The sequence below is a fragment of the Agrilus planipennis genome, unplaced genomic scaffold, assembly GCF_000699045.2.
Source record: "Agrilus planipennis isolate EAB-ADULT unplaced genomic scaffold, Apla_2.0 scaffold15, whole genome shotgun sequence".
In the NCBI taxonomy this organism is placed as follows: Eukaryota; Metazoa; Arthropoda; class Insecta; order Coleoptera; family Buprestidae; genus Agrilus; species Agrilus planipennis.
Genome location: NW_020438871.1, coordinates 152,623 through 167,262, shown reverse-complemented (window position 1 = coordinate 167,262; position 14,640 = coordinate 152,623). Strand labels below are relative to the sequence as shown.

Below are 14,640 nucleotides of genomic sequence, written 5' to 3'. Positions count from 1 at the left end.
TGCTATTTAGCCGTGTCCTTAGTTTATTCACAAAATTCCCCGAAATAGAAAATACCCTCTCACTTGCGACCGAACTAGGCTTAATCGTTTTTAAGGCCTGATGTAATATTTCTAATTTTTTGTACTTTTATTTGTGGCTTCCAGAGCTAAAAACTCTTTTCTTAGAGTTTGAGTAGAGGAAGTCACTTCTTCCGGTTCCTTTAAATAAAAACTATCAAACTGATATAAAATCTAAATTAATTCATCCAATAGACAAAACACACCGTTTATATCGGTCCGATATGATTCCAAGAACCAAACCGCTTGCAACAGTGTTTTCATCAATCTGGTACATTTGGCTACATTTGTCATTTTCAAATTTTTTTTAAGTGTTATTCATACATTGAAAACCGATATTTTCTACTAAAAAACCGGTTTTCGAATTTCATAAATTTCTCCAAAAACCCGGTTTTTAAAAACCGACAAACCCTACTCACAGTGGTTATGGCATAGCTACCAGAAGTACTAAATATTAGGACTTGAACGTACAAAATAAACAAATACTTATAGCGTGCTTTTTATTAATCTATCAATAAAAAACATTGTCGCTTTTTTACTTATTTTTGTTGTTAGAAAGATAAACGATATATATTTTAATCCTGTTTTTGATATAATGTACCTACTTTAAGTTCTTTTCAAGTAAATATGTTTTACTTACAGTACTTCGCTTCCTAGAAAATAAAATTACTGTGTACATAATACGTATTGGTATGGCTCATATCGTTGTTGGTTAATAATAATATTAAAGGAGAAAACGGAGAACAAGATAATCAAGATGAAAGTGACCTCTACAGATAAGTTATTGGAAATATCTTGCTGCGTTCGTTCGTTTAAAATTCTTTCAAGTTTACACTTGACCTTTTCCGTGAATACTGGCCCCTAGGTTCCTTTGATACAGATTGTTTTTGAATCCTACTCCTGAATCGTCAGATAAAGGCCCTTAACTTAACTATTCTTCTTCAACGTTTTCTTTTATACTTTTACCCCTAAGATGAAAATTTGCTTTGTTAAGCGGCTTGAAATACCTCAACCCGATATACAGCGATTGATTCATCGATACACTCCGCAGTCTTATCAGATTCTTGTTGCGATTATTTTACTTCAAGGGGGACATCAAAAATGACGTGTTCTTTTTCTTACATACGCAAAGCACAAAAAAGCAAATCAATTAACCTCAATATTTTTCGATTTCGATGAAATTTTAGTGTGTTGAGCAATTCACGCCACTAAACAAGAATGTATCAGAACTACACTGCAAATGCTAAGTGTGTTACATTGTCACACATTTACGCGTTTTTTCGATGTAGTCATTTTAAACACACTTCAAAGTGTGACATTTTCAAACACGCTAAAGTGTGATTATGTAACACGCAGTAAATGTGTTTTTTTTAACACGTGTTTGGTATAAAATGGGAAATTCGGAAGCGTGTTATAAATTGTACAGACATGTATAACTATAGTTAAACTAAGTCAAACCTAAACTAATCCCAACCTAATATAAAGCAATTGTAATTTTTTTTTGCAGGAAGTTATGAAAAGTCCTGTTGCATTTGCTGACAGGTTTCCAATTAACGCAGATTCGGCGGTATCAACCGTTTTTACCCAACATAATTAAAAGAAATACAGACAACTAACTGTAATAAGAAAGTATAACTACAATAAGAACGGAATAATTTTTAAGTCAGTAATTTATAAGCATGTTTACATGATATCGAATTACCGTTTGAAATATTTCGGTTAGGAGCGCCACGCTGCTGTAAAAGGATCCTACTGACAAGAATATCCCATTTTTTCACATTTAAACGAACAGATACGTATAATTTTCTTTTATCTCTAAGGTATTGTAAATATAAGACTGAGCTTTCTTTTATGTAAAAACGAGACGGTGTTTCTTAACGCTGTTCCGAGAAAATCATGATGTAACACTCTTCCTAAAGGATACTTCAATTTCACGGACTTTTTGAATGTAACGGCCGATTTAACGGAATAAAACGAGCACAGAATAAGGTAGCGTCTACTTAAAGGAATTCGGTAGTCTTGCACACGACAGGACCGAAGAAATATTGTCACAGAAGGATCATTTAAAATTCACAGTTCGCTTACGCGGTTTTTGTTCATGACGGTTCGGCTGGTAGCACCCACGGCTAGACTATATTCTTCGGGTGAAGAGATGCGCAAAAGTCATTTCGGTATTTCTTAATCTGCACATCTACAAATTGTTTTAGTGTTTTAGATTATTGATGTGATTTATTACGTTTTAGTCGGTATTCTTTTAGGTAATGTTAAGTTAATAATAGAGTTTAATAAATCATACTGGACTGATTGGACACGCACCATCCCACATCCTTAATTGTAATCTAGGTCTACCTCTCCTCCTCTTAACTCCTGTTTCTGCTTCTAATATAACTCAAACCAGCCCTACCGTCTATGAGGATTCTACTTTCTTTTTTTCAAAAACAAATCTCTAAAGGATGGCGAACGACACATTTTGAATTTTACTAAAATAACTCAACTCCAATTAAACCTAAACCTAAGTTGGCATTATTATCGTCGTCATAGTTTTCAGTAAAATTTATTTTTACTGAGAAATACAAAATGAGCAAACCCCTGTTTTAAAGGTCGGCGTCTCTCTAACAAAGTCCATTATTTCTTTTCACTTTAATTAAGTCCATTTGTAAATATCTCCGAGCTGGACTGTACGTGATAAGGCTTAGAGTTCTGTTTGATCACATCTGCAAGACATGTACTAACTGTTTCCTAAATTTCGTCCCTTTTAAAGCTGCACATATTTAATGGACCTGCTTTTATTAAAGGTCTACGTCCTTTTTTTTTTTGGGAAATTACTTCGATTTAGATATTTTCTATCAGAACTGCTAAATATTGTGGACAAAATTTAACAACAATGAGAATAAAAAAGAATTTATTTTTGTATTTATTTCTCGAAACCTACGGTAAGCACCTGATTCCGGGAATTCCTTAAGGTCCTGCTCAAAAAAAGATATGTATCTTTTCCCCAAATAGAAAGATAAACAACATCATTTCTTTTCAGTCCGTTCAAGGGTTTTGATTTTCAAGTAAGAAATTGGGAAAATGGGGGAGCTTTTATAGTAGAAAGAGAGGAAGCCATAAAAAGTTCGAAAGAAAAATTAACACGCCTTCCTTCTCATTTTGGAAATTTATGGTACGGCAACTGACATTCAAAGTAGCTGCCCACTACAAGCCATAAATATTTAGGGAGTATCTTCAGAAATTTTATGGGCTTTTGTAAAAAAAATAAATAGCAGTCCGTTCTTCTTTACAATTAATAAATATACACGAACGAATAAGGATTCCATTATTAGAAGTTCCATGATATAAATGGTAAAACTCTTTAATTATAAACAATTTTCAGAATTTAATATGAACTCTTAATGGTCAATTCATTAATGTGAGTGTTAGGACGTAATAATGAAAAGCAAAGTTGAATTGCCTTGTTTAGAAGGAAATGTATAAACCTATTTTGTTTATGCAATATTTTTTAAAAGTGTCTCTGGAATTGCACTGTAAAACAGGAGCATGATGCAATTAGAAAAGACTTCGTACTCAAAAAAAAAAAAAATGTTAATTACTTTTGGCGCAATATTTAAAAAATATCTTTAAAGGTGGTTGTTTGATTTAAAAAAAATCTTTTAGTTAGGTGCGTGTTTTGGACTTTTGTTCGCGAAGAAAAAAGAGAATCGTATCCTTTGAAGACGAAGGGAAGTATGTAGTGAAACATACCTTCAAAGGACATCGGTGCCTCAGGCCTCCCTACGGTATGTGTATACTCCCTTTTGGACAGAGAACGTACATGAAAATGACTCCTTTCAAAAGAAACTAGAAATTTAGTTAATTAAAGTAAGTCAAATGAATTCTCTTTGAATCTTACATACGTGTGTATGCTGCAGGTGCAAATAAAAGGTAGCAAAAGGTCAAATTTCCGCTTTTGTTACAAAACTAAAACTAGATAATCAAATGTAGTAATCAGATCCTTCAGTAGCACTTAAATAAAACCACATCTGATTCAATACCTACTCTAAACGCATTGGCGACTTTAACATTTATTAAAATCGTGAATGAAAACAGGGGAAAAAGAAGGAACCACTTTACATGCATTAAAACCTATTTAACTGAAATGTTTTAATGTTTATGTTGAACTTGAACTAAACATCGATGTCTGCAGCAGAAACTGGTTTTTACGAATAAATTTTAGTGTTGGTAACTCCAAAGTTTATATCATGTCCGATTAGTGGTTTGTGGACAGGTTTGCAAACAACAAAAGCATGTGTGGTCAACTAAAAGCATCCCTGTTATGTGAAAACGGAATTTCCATCTTGAATTGCATCTAACACTAACTGGAAGTGGGTGAGAGGCGATTACAACCATATATGCCACTTCGGCAAAAAATACCCTAGCCGAACTTTTAAGGATGCTTTTAACAAAAGGGAATATTTGGCGCATATGGAATTTCTATTGACTTTTACATTGAACAAGGTAAAATTTCATTACTTTCCATAGGGCCACTTAGCTTCACTGATTGCATTTTATCGCTTTTTAACTTTATTCTCATATGCTTTCAAAAAATTTAGTAACGAAAATTGTACAAAATTGACTTATGGACATAAAGAGCACCCTCGCCCTCATTAAGCTCCATGAAACAAAGAAAAACTAATAATGTCTTCTAATATAATAACAAAATTTACAAAGGGGTAGCAATAAACAATTAGTCTGAATGAAATGAGGGCTTTTTTGTATTTCTCGTATAATTACAGAACAACTTTCAGTCAGCATTTTACCTGTTACCGAAACGGTTAGTACAAAAACACTAATGTAATTAATTACTGCCTAGGTTAAATTAGTTAGTGGGACCATTTAGATTGAATACTGATCATGTACGTATATTTACAATGCACGGTTCAAAGCAGCCAACATTACTTTTTTTTATCTACCTGTAAAACAGTTTATATCGGTGACTTATACGAGCCTTAGGGTCTTGCGGTAACATATGTTTAAAAGAGACCGCAAACATTTTAGTAACACTTCTAATGGTCAGTCTAGTTTTGGAAAGAACCATTTCCCGGTGAAACGTTTCTTTTATTACTCTCGTATATTAAAGCAGGTAGATACTAAAAGAGCGTGTTCTCTCGATTACATTACATTACATGCATTATTATATCGCATTATAAGCAGAAAAACTACTATTAGAATTAACACAAAAATATTTTTTTCTGAACAACATTTCATATTTGGTGTTTCTCATTGAAACTTTGTATTTTGTTTTATGTCTTTAGCACTTTTTCCAGTGGAAATCGTTGGAAAATTTTACAACAAAGTAAGCATTTGGTTCAGCTAAATTCCGTCGAAACAAAAATTATAATCGCCCTCAAAAACGGCTTCAAGTTGCAACATTAAAGAGACTAAGTTTTCAAAAGTGTCATTCGCAGACTAAATGAGAAAACAATGGTAGATCACGTATATCCGCGTATAGAGCACACATTGGCATCTGAATGACTTGCGGCTGTTTATTACACAAATTTCCCACTTGGCATTAAGCTTAATTAGTGTGTATGAACAATTTTCATGTTTACCAAATACCTGCTCGCATTTCTATTTTAACATTGTTCATATCAAGTTACGTTTCCCCGATGCTGTTACCAACTCTTCAACTATTGACAAACAAACGTCTATTCTATTCCATATTGATCAGCCCATTATACGAACTGAACAGTGATTGTCAATATCTTTAAAACAAATACCTAAATACCTATTACAACAACAAAAGGTAAGCTAAAACCTATTCGATCAACCTCAATTCATTATAATAAACCAAAGTAATTTCAAATAAACAAAAGTAGCATCAAAGAACTCCAACACATGTAATTTTCTATAATACCGTTAACGATGGTATAGGGAGTTAACACAGATCCATTCAGCAATAAATAAACTCGAAAGGGTTAAATAAACTAAAAGAAAATTCACCCTAGTTGCCACTAACCATTTTCCCTTCGGACATGCGATTCACCCACTTATAGTGTCGAAATCATCAAGGCGAAATAGTAACTGTATGGTGAGTCCCTTTTTAGATTATTTATTCCTCATTTTCTACTTTGAAGAGCTTAGAACAGACGTTAGGTATTTGTAGTTTCTGGTGTTTGAATACTTAGAAATTTCAACTAAGCTGTTTGTACCAACTTTGGTAGTTACTATAGTTGAATGCTACAATGATTTAATACTTGTTATGTAGAAGTCTTCTTGACTTCTTCTTCTGTAAAAGTTCTGAACTTTTCATTATAATAATTACGGTGAAAGGTATTTCTTGCGGGCTTTTATTTTAATTATAATTTATAGAAAAAAGGCGACAGAAACCAAACCATTGATGTAGGGAAAGGTTTGGATTTGGTTAGAGTTGGACAGCATCGAAGAGCAAATTTTAAGAAAGTTACTTTAGAAATTAATGTATATAATATATAACATTTATTAAGTATGCAATGTGACTTTTATGGGTGACATTTTGATAATTTAATTTAAAAAAAGAAGAAGTAAATACCTGAATTCTTTTTTGGTAGATATGAAGAGTTTTAATCGAAGTTGTCAAAAGTTCTCTTTGAATAGGTTCTCTGAGTGAGATAAAAAGGCTTGAACGTACCAAAATATTCAACTTAGCAAACCTTTCCAATTTTAAAGCTGAACCATTTTTGATTTAGAAATAACGTACACCATAAATTTAACAGCTGACGTTAAACTCACCTGTCAATCAGGACGAAATCAACTCCACTGGCCTCCCGGATAAAAATTTACAACCGCAAATTCATCTGAAACAAGTGAGACATCCCAATGATTATTTATCATTTAAAATTCCCCTATGTTACTTTACATTCATGCAACATTTAATCAAAATTACCATCGCAAGTAAAAACATTATTCAGAACAACTTCTAATAAGAAATAGAAAAGCAACATTTATTTAATTGGTATATTAATGTACAAAACTGATTCAAGAAAAATGGTAACTACAAAAAAAAAAACTCTTTTTTTAACCATTTACTTTAAAAGAATCATTTTTGTTATACAAGCCGGTAAAAGTCTTAAAAAAATCAATTCCATTCGTACCCACTTAAGTATCCTTTTAACATCTAATAAAAGGTATAACGTAAAGAAGGAATAACTAAACCTCTTCAACGTTTACTAACCAACGTAGCAAACGAATGCAAAAAAGCAAAAGAACAATTTACCTAGAGAGAAAGAATTAATTGCTTCTCTCATGCAACCAGAAAAATCGCAGAAGAAAACTTTTGCAAAGAAAAAACACAATTATCCTTCTTGTTACTGTTATTAAAATCACAAAGGCAATAAGACTGTTTTTATTAAACATCAACGCAATTCTCCGTAATACTTAATTCACCCAGAAATAAATAAAAATAAAATAATTTTATAATAAACCCTCAGTGACGTAACAGTCGTTACACAGCTGAATATTTTTCTTTTCTTTTATCGAAAAGACGAATCGTTAGATGAATGAACTTTATATATACCTATAAGTATAAAGGTACATAGAATGTCTTCAGAATTTTTCTTACCGTGCAATGTTTACTAATTTAAACTGACTAATTAAAAATTAACGAGAATCATAAGGAAATAGAGTAAAAAATGTTTCTTCTCCTTTCTTTCGTCAAACGAGCTCCATATCCATGTACCTTGATGTGATACCTTTGTCTTACCTTATATCAAAGTTTCATAAAGAATTTCTAAAAGGAGTAAAATGTTCAATTAAAATTTCTTTTCGTTTAAAGAACGGGCAGTTTTTCATTTTTACTTAAAAGGAAATAAGAAAATGTCGATCAATTTTTTATTTAAATGCCAGATCCATTCGCCTGAGAATAAACCGTGTAAAAATAAAGCAACCTACAGTTAACAAAAAAGTTTTCTTAAGGAAATGTGATTGGGGGGGGGGTTAATTTCCAATGAGTAGCTATAGCAACCAGTTGAACCCCATTCTATCATTTGTTTCAACTTAATTCTGACGAATACCATTGGAATTACGTCAGTAGTTCTTTATTATGTTAATTAATAAAACACTTTAAATCAAATTGTAACTTGCAAATAACAGGAAACACTATTTCAAAGGTAACATTAACACATAGAAGTATTTAATAATTTTGTTAATTGGGGGAAGTGACAATTGGTTTTGCAAGTTGTCCCATAAGATAAAGAAAGATTAGCATTACTTGATAATGTACTTACTTTAATTTTTTAATTAACTTTTTCGGTTATTATTGTTCGACTATGCCTTGTTTGAGCGATTAAATAAAGGACCAATTAGTAAAATTATCGCTGGCTGTATATCGAATATTATTTACGAAATTGGAGCTCTCCTAGGGGGTTAAGACTGAGAAAATTACCCTTCAAAATCAGCGAAACAATGGAAAGATAAATTAAGGTTGTTTCTTCTAATGTTGAAAATCAGAAAGGAAGAACGGCAAAGGAGAAGTGTGATTGATATTATGATGTTCACAATAATATATGAAACGAAATGAAATAAAAGAGATTGCCTTTAAGCTATTTTTCTCCATGTTGTGTAAAGACTGTATCTCAGGAATATACATTATTCTTGAAAGAGCCATATTTTAAAAAAAAAAGATAAGCTATAAACATACGTGTATACGAGAACCAAAAGGCCAACGTATCTACTTAGTTTCTTTATCTCAAAATAAAAAACAACTCTAAGCTGTTTAGTACTTCAGGGAATTATCTAAGAGAGCAATAAATACTTTACATAAACGACAACTCCTCCTAAACCGCCGTAAACGATTCTTTTAAAGTTTAAAATTACAAATGACGACCGAATTATAAAAATAAATAAAAAAGTACACTTGTATGTATATGTCTCTGACTTCTCTCCGATTTTAATAACTCCCAAAAAATAAAAAGTGCTAATTACTATCCCTAGCCAAATAAAATTTACAGAAATAAAGAAACAAAATCAACGAATTAACAACGACGTTTCGCATTTCTAATGCAACTTTTGGTGTTTCTTGTAATATTGATTATGAAATTACAGCAGAAAGTCTACACGGTGAAGATTTGCGAGACAATTATCACCATTAACTCAAAAGTTAGAGGCAATTTTTATTCGTCCTAATGTGTCAGCCTTAACATAATCTACAGACAAAACGATTTTTCGATCGAGACGATACCACTTATCGTTGTTAACTAAATATCAATTTACAATGACATTAGGAGTTTAATTCGTATCAGTTTTATCCAAATGGTTTAAATACGTTTTGAAAAAATTAACCAAAAAACTCGCAAAAGTTTAGCGCAAATTAAACCCTGTATGGTTGAAACCCTATAGATCAATAGTAATAAAATTAAATTGGAGGGTTATTTGTAAAACAGTGGTTAATTTGTTCTAACAACGTGGTTCGTCGTGTCGAAAACTAAATTACAAACCCATTTAATGCCAATATGGAATGCACGAACGGTAGGCATTTCAAACGACATGCAAATTCAGAATCCCACATTACCCTGTTAATCAAAGAGGAGCCAATTGTGCGAATAGCTGCGGTATGTATTATACGTACATATATAACTACCTATCAAAATCAGAATGAACTTGCTTCGGTGATTCGATTTAAAAGCACAAAAAAGGCAATTTCGATTGTAGTTAGGTGAACACGAACTAATCGGAATTAAAACTAACTCGTTATAAAATTGCTAATACAGTGGAATTCGTTTGTTACGTCTCCGCCTATATTGACCAACCGCTAAATATGAAGTAATTACAGTGTTAAGTTTGGTTTTCATACTAAAATTCTCTATAGGAATGTTTGGATATAATGACTCCACTTAAGAAGACATATCGTTTATTATGAAATCATATCCGACTATAGTGACCCAAATGATTAATAATAACATTTTCGTTCACTTTCCTGATCCTTCTTATGTATATTAAAGTTACAATTCATCGTTCTTTTTCTTTTTCTGTTAATAAATATAAACAATTTGTAGTTTTTCTCTGTATTAAACTAAATAACTAACAAAAATAGAAAGTTGTTTATTTTCTAAGACTATGCTTTATATGACGTGTTTATCATTTCCCTTCCCATTATAAGCGGATTCTACTGTAAATCAACATTTCTGTTTTATCGTTTATTTAAATTTCTAAAACTTCTAAATTATATTGCAATNCCTTTGTAGGTAAAAGTTTCTTTATTCCATTCGTTAAAAGATTCTTTTTTATTAAGAACATTTAATTAACAGCCTTCTATCGGAAAGTTGATCGCATTCAAAATGAGTAAAAAGTTTCAAATGAGTAATAAGTTTTGTTAAAATTTTCGAAGATTATAAAATGATTAATAATAACATTTTCGTTCACTTTCCTGATCCTTCTTATGTATATTAAAGTTACAATTCATCGTTCTTTTTCTTTTTCTTCTGTTAATAAATATATACAATTTGTAGTTTTTCTCTCTATTAAACTAAATAACTAACAAAAATAGAAAGTTGTTTATTTTCTAAGACTATGCTTTATATGACGTGTTTATCATTTCCCTTCCCATTATAAGCGGATTCTACTGTAAATCAACATTTCTGTTTTATCGTTTATTTAAATTTCTAAAACTTCTAAATTATATTGCAATCAATTCTATGACCTTTTTGTGTCTCCGCTCGTCTTCTATAAAGACTTACGTCTTCAAAAATTTTTACAATATATTTTTAGAGCAACTTCTAAATCGCGGTCAATATCTATCTATCAATATCAAAATTTTCCCTCAAAAACCTGAGGCAGTTTGTAGTGGATAGAAAATTGAAAATGAATTTTCACATTAATATTCAATATCTGGTTTCAATTTTAAGTATTGAATTTACGATCAAATGAGCGCGAATGTGTTTGATTGAAATTATCTATATAATATCTACATTTGTAATCGCGCTATGATCGTGGCGCAAATTCGGCATACTTCATTATCCATAAAATTTTGAACTTTTCATGCTATGAATTTGAAAGAAAATTTTGCCACTCAAGTTCTGCGCGTACCTACTTGACCCTTGCACTTTAAATAACGCATACAGCAAAGAGAAGCTGACTCACAATAATTTGGCCCAAGTGTGTCTCTACCACGTTTACTCCACATAATGGAAAATATTCCATTGTTGGAAAGGCAGATTACTTCCTGTTTTGTTGAGACGAAATAAGTGGAGAGGTGAACGCAATATGCAATATACCTTGAATTTTATTCCGGGAACGTATTTTTTCTTATCACTATTTCTCAGGCATAGCATTTAGTAGAAGAGAAAAATAAAGTGGGTAGGCCTTCTTTTTTTTTTTATTATCTTTTTTTCAGTAGAATTTGAGTAGATACATACGTACATTCTGACGAATTATTCCTAAACTGCTAGTCACAACCGTATCAAAGCTAATCCATCAACTCAACCCTCTAGAGAAAATCGTTTCGAATTTCTGGACCATTTTCAGAAAAAATAAATAATAATGTTAGGTAAGGAATATATTATATTGATATTTAGTATAAGTCCTACGGGGTTTCCACTAATTTGGAATTTCGTTGGCATACCCTTTCAGGATCTTACGACTATGTCATGATAATTTTCTGGTATAGTTCTTGACTCGTTTATTGGCATCATTAGCAAATGAAATTAAAATTATCAATTATAACAGAAAGTGAAACAATTTGTCCATATGAAATTATATGTATGTATAATATGATATAGGTTCGTTGGTATGTAATATAATTGTACATGTGAGTGAAGGTATCGTTTATATATTAGATATAATCGAACATCACTGTGTCATTAATGGTAACTTCAACACTATGCCTGTAATTTACTTGATGTTACCGCATTTATTGATTCTACAACAATAAACTATTTCAACTGAAATAGAAACGAAGAAAACACAGCACGCACACAAAATAAGTTACAAAAAATATTACGTTCACATTATTATGCAGTTACAGTATTGGAAAGCACCGTCAATTCAAAGCTTAGTTTGTAACTAGGTCCTTTTTTATTTTATTGAAAGGAAAACTTTCGTAAAAAAAGAAATCGGGCGTTTATAATAGAGCGTGTCGGGCAAGCATTAACTGTTAGGGTTACGAAGTGCGATAACGCGATTCTTCAACAGATATCTTTTAAAATTACCGACCAAGTTATCCGAAACAATTTTAATTAAAAGTTCATAACAAAAGTGATAGAGTCCATAATCTTTCCATGATTGGAAGATTACGTGCAGTAGATACATTTTAAAACTCAATACTTAACGTTAACTTTATTTTAAAAGACGTATCAACGTTATAATGCAAAATATTTTAACCAGTTTTTGTACTTATTGCTTGGGGACTGTTAATAACTGACCTTCCATTATAACCGATGCTGTTATAACCAAAATTTCCACTATATTTCTTAGTTATTGTGCCGAATTTTAGATTTCTACACAAGAGAATTTCTGAAGAAATCATCCCTTTAGTGATGTGCGCATCTTTACTTTCTGTCACCCTCTTAATAAATTGATCCTTTGCATTTCATAAGCTATCCAGCGGTCAATTTGACCTCCCAATTAGAGAACAGTCGTCACAATTAATAAAAACCTTTTGGGTATTTCCGCTGACTGAGTCAAATCGGATAGCAAAAAAAAAAGAAGCCGTTTCTTCCTTTGTAGGTAAAAGTTTCTTTATTCCATTCGTTAAAAGATTCTTTTTTATTAAGAACATTTAATTAACAGCCTTCTATCGGAAAGTTGATCGCATTCAAAATGAGTAAAAAGTTTCAAATGAGTAATAAGTTTTGTTAAAATTTTCGAAGATTATAAAGAATATCATTATTATTTTCCTAACGATAAAATACCAAATTAATTATAAAAGGTCTTCCTGCCAATAGGTAGGTACGGCAGTGCAATTAGGTATAATAGCATAGCGTCTACGTATTTATAAATTAACGAAAATACGGAACGAGAAAAGATATTATAGCTAAATTAAGATAAATTTGTCCGTTAAAGAAATTTAGTAAACATATTAGAATTAGGCCAATTAAATTATAAAATATGTTCCTTCAAAATAAGTTATAATGTAAAAAGTAATTAATAATTATACATTTACACTTTTGAGTTCTAATCGTAATAAATAATAGATAGATGATCATCCCCTCGACTTGCTGCGATTTACACAGTGTATAGCAACTACATGCACATTTATACGTGTGTAAGTTTGAGAAATAGGACTTATTTAGTTGTTATCCGAATCCTTTAGTCAAAAGTTTGGATTACAGACGCTAGCTTTGTAGTATTACAGACCGACCAATTTGAGTTGCAACCTTTTCTTCGTAAAAGCTCTAGCAACATTCAAATAAGAGCCAAAATACATATTTGCACTTGCTACTTATTCCTTAAAGAAATTTTTGAAACTGAAATCTAACTATTAAAACAAATATCTTCCCTGTCTCAGTAAAATTAGTTCATATTTTCGATCTTGGATCTATCTATGGTAGAAAATAAAGATGTGATTTCTATTTATAATAGCAAAATAGCTATTTATATTGTCTATATTAAATAATATTAACTCATAATGTTTTATATTTTTATCTTACTCTTTCACAAAAGTTGATTACTAGGTAGCTGTTACTGTTTTCCTTATAAAAAGGAGAAATTAGAGGTTTTACTAAAAGAAAACTGGATTGCAAAAAGTGTTTTCTCTGTCAAGCGAATAATTGCAAGGACATGAAATAAGAAAATCCGATAATTTCTTGAACTAGCCATTACGTATTTTGTCAGTATACATTAACTCTTGCATTTTCTATCAAGTGGAAAGTTTCATTCCTGTCTTGAGTACTTCGTTTTCAGAACTAATACAATTTGATTTATGTTTATTGACCAATGAAGTATTAAAGCTGTTTTTCTAACAAAAATAAATTGTTTATGTTACTCTATTTTATGATTAATATAAAATAATATTTCTATTAGTTTTCCGCCTCTAAGATCAATTTTATGGATAAACTTGAATAAACTAAGAGAGTGTGACGTCATAATTTGTTTAATATACGAGATACGCTTTGTGCTTTTCGTAATCCTATAATCGCTTCTAGGGCCATGATTAGTTCTAAATTATGGCATTAATGCGCAAGTTACCAGATTCTGATGAAGACCATGAAATACCCTTCGAATCTATTTTACAAATTAAGATTCTATTGGTCATTCAATTCTGCCACATAATCCCCTTCATACTTGGATGTAACTACACATTCTACCAAATCAATTACTTAGGTACCTATATATGTTTAATTACACAGGTCTGCGATAAAAAAGTTTTTTGTATAAATTTATCTTAAGCATGCAAATGTTGGTCTATAATTTGCAAATATAAACTTTGTTTTAACGTATCACGTCACATTTTTTTTTGTATGTAGATATATGTAGCTCTTTGAATCGGCAAATTTATTTGTTTTTTCACAAAATTCATTTTATAGTTTATATTTCTATTTAATACTCTCTGACTGAGCATTATATTGTCTTTTACTTTATTTTAGATAGTCTGAAAGTAACTATAGTCGTTTACACCGCCTGAAAAAGAAATAG

The 14,640-nt window shown here is 31.1% G+C and overlaps 1 protein-coding gene across 6 annotated transcripts in view; it reads right to left on the bottom strand.

Annotated features, from left to right (window-relative positions):
• Positions 1-14,640, bottom strand: part of LOC108735276 (metabotropic glutamate receptor) — an 80,351-nt gene that overhangs the window by 51,589 nt on the left and 14,122 nt on the right. For all 6 annotated transcript variants that reach the window (XR_001937552.1, XM_018467174.1, XM_018467171.1 and 3 more), the window contains one exon: positions 6,805-6,869. The gene's annotated coding sequence lies outside the window, so the exon portion shown is untranslated. The remainder of the gene's footprint in view (positions 1-6,804; positions 6,870-14,640) is intronic.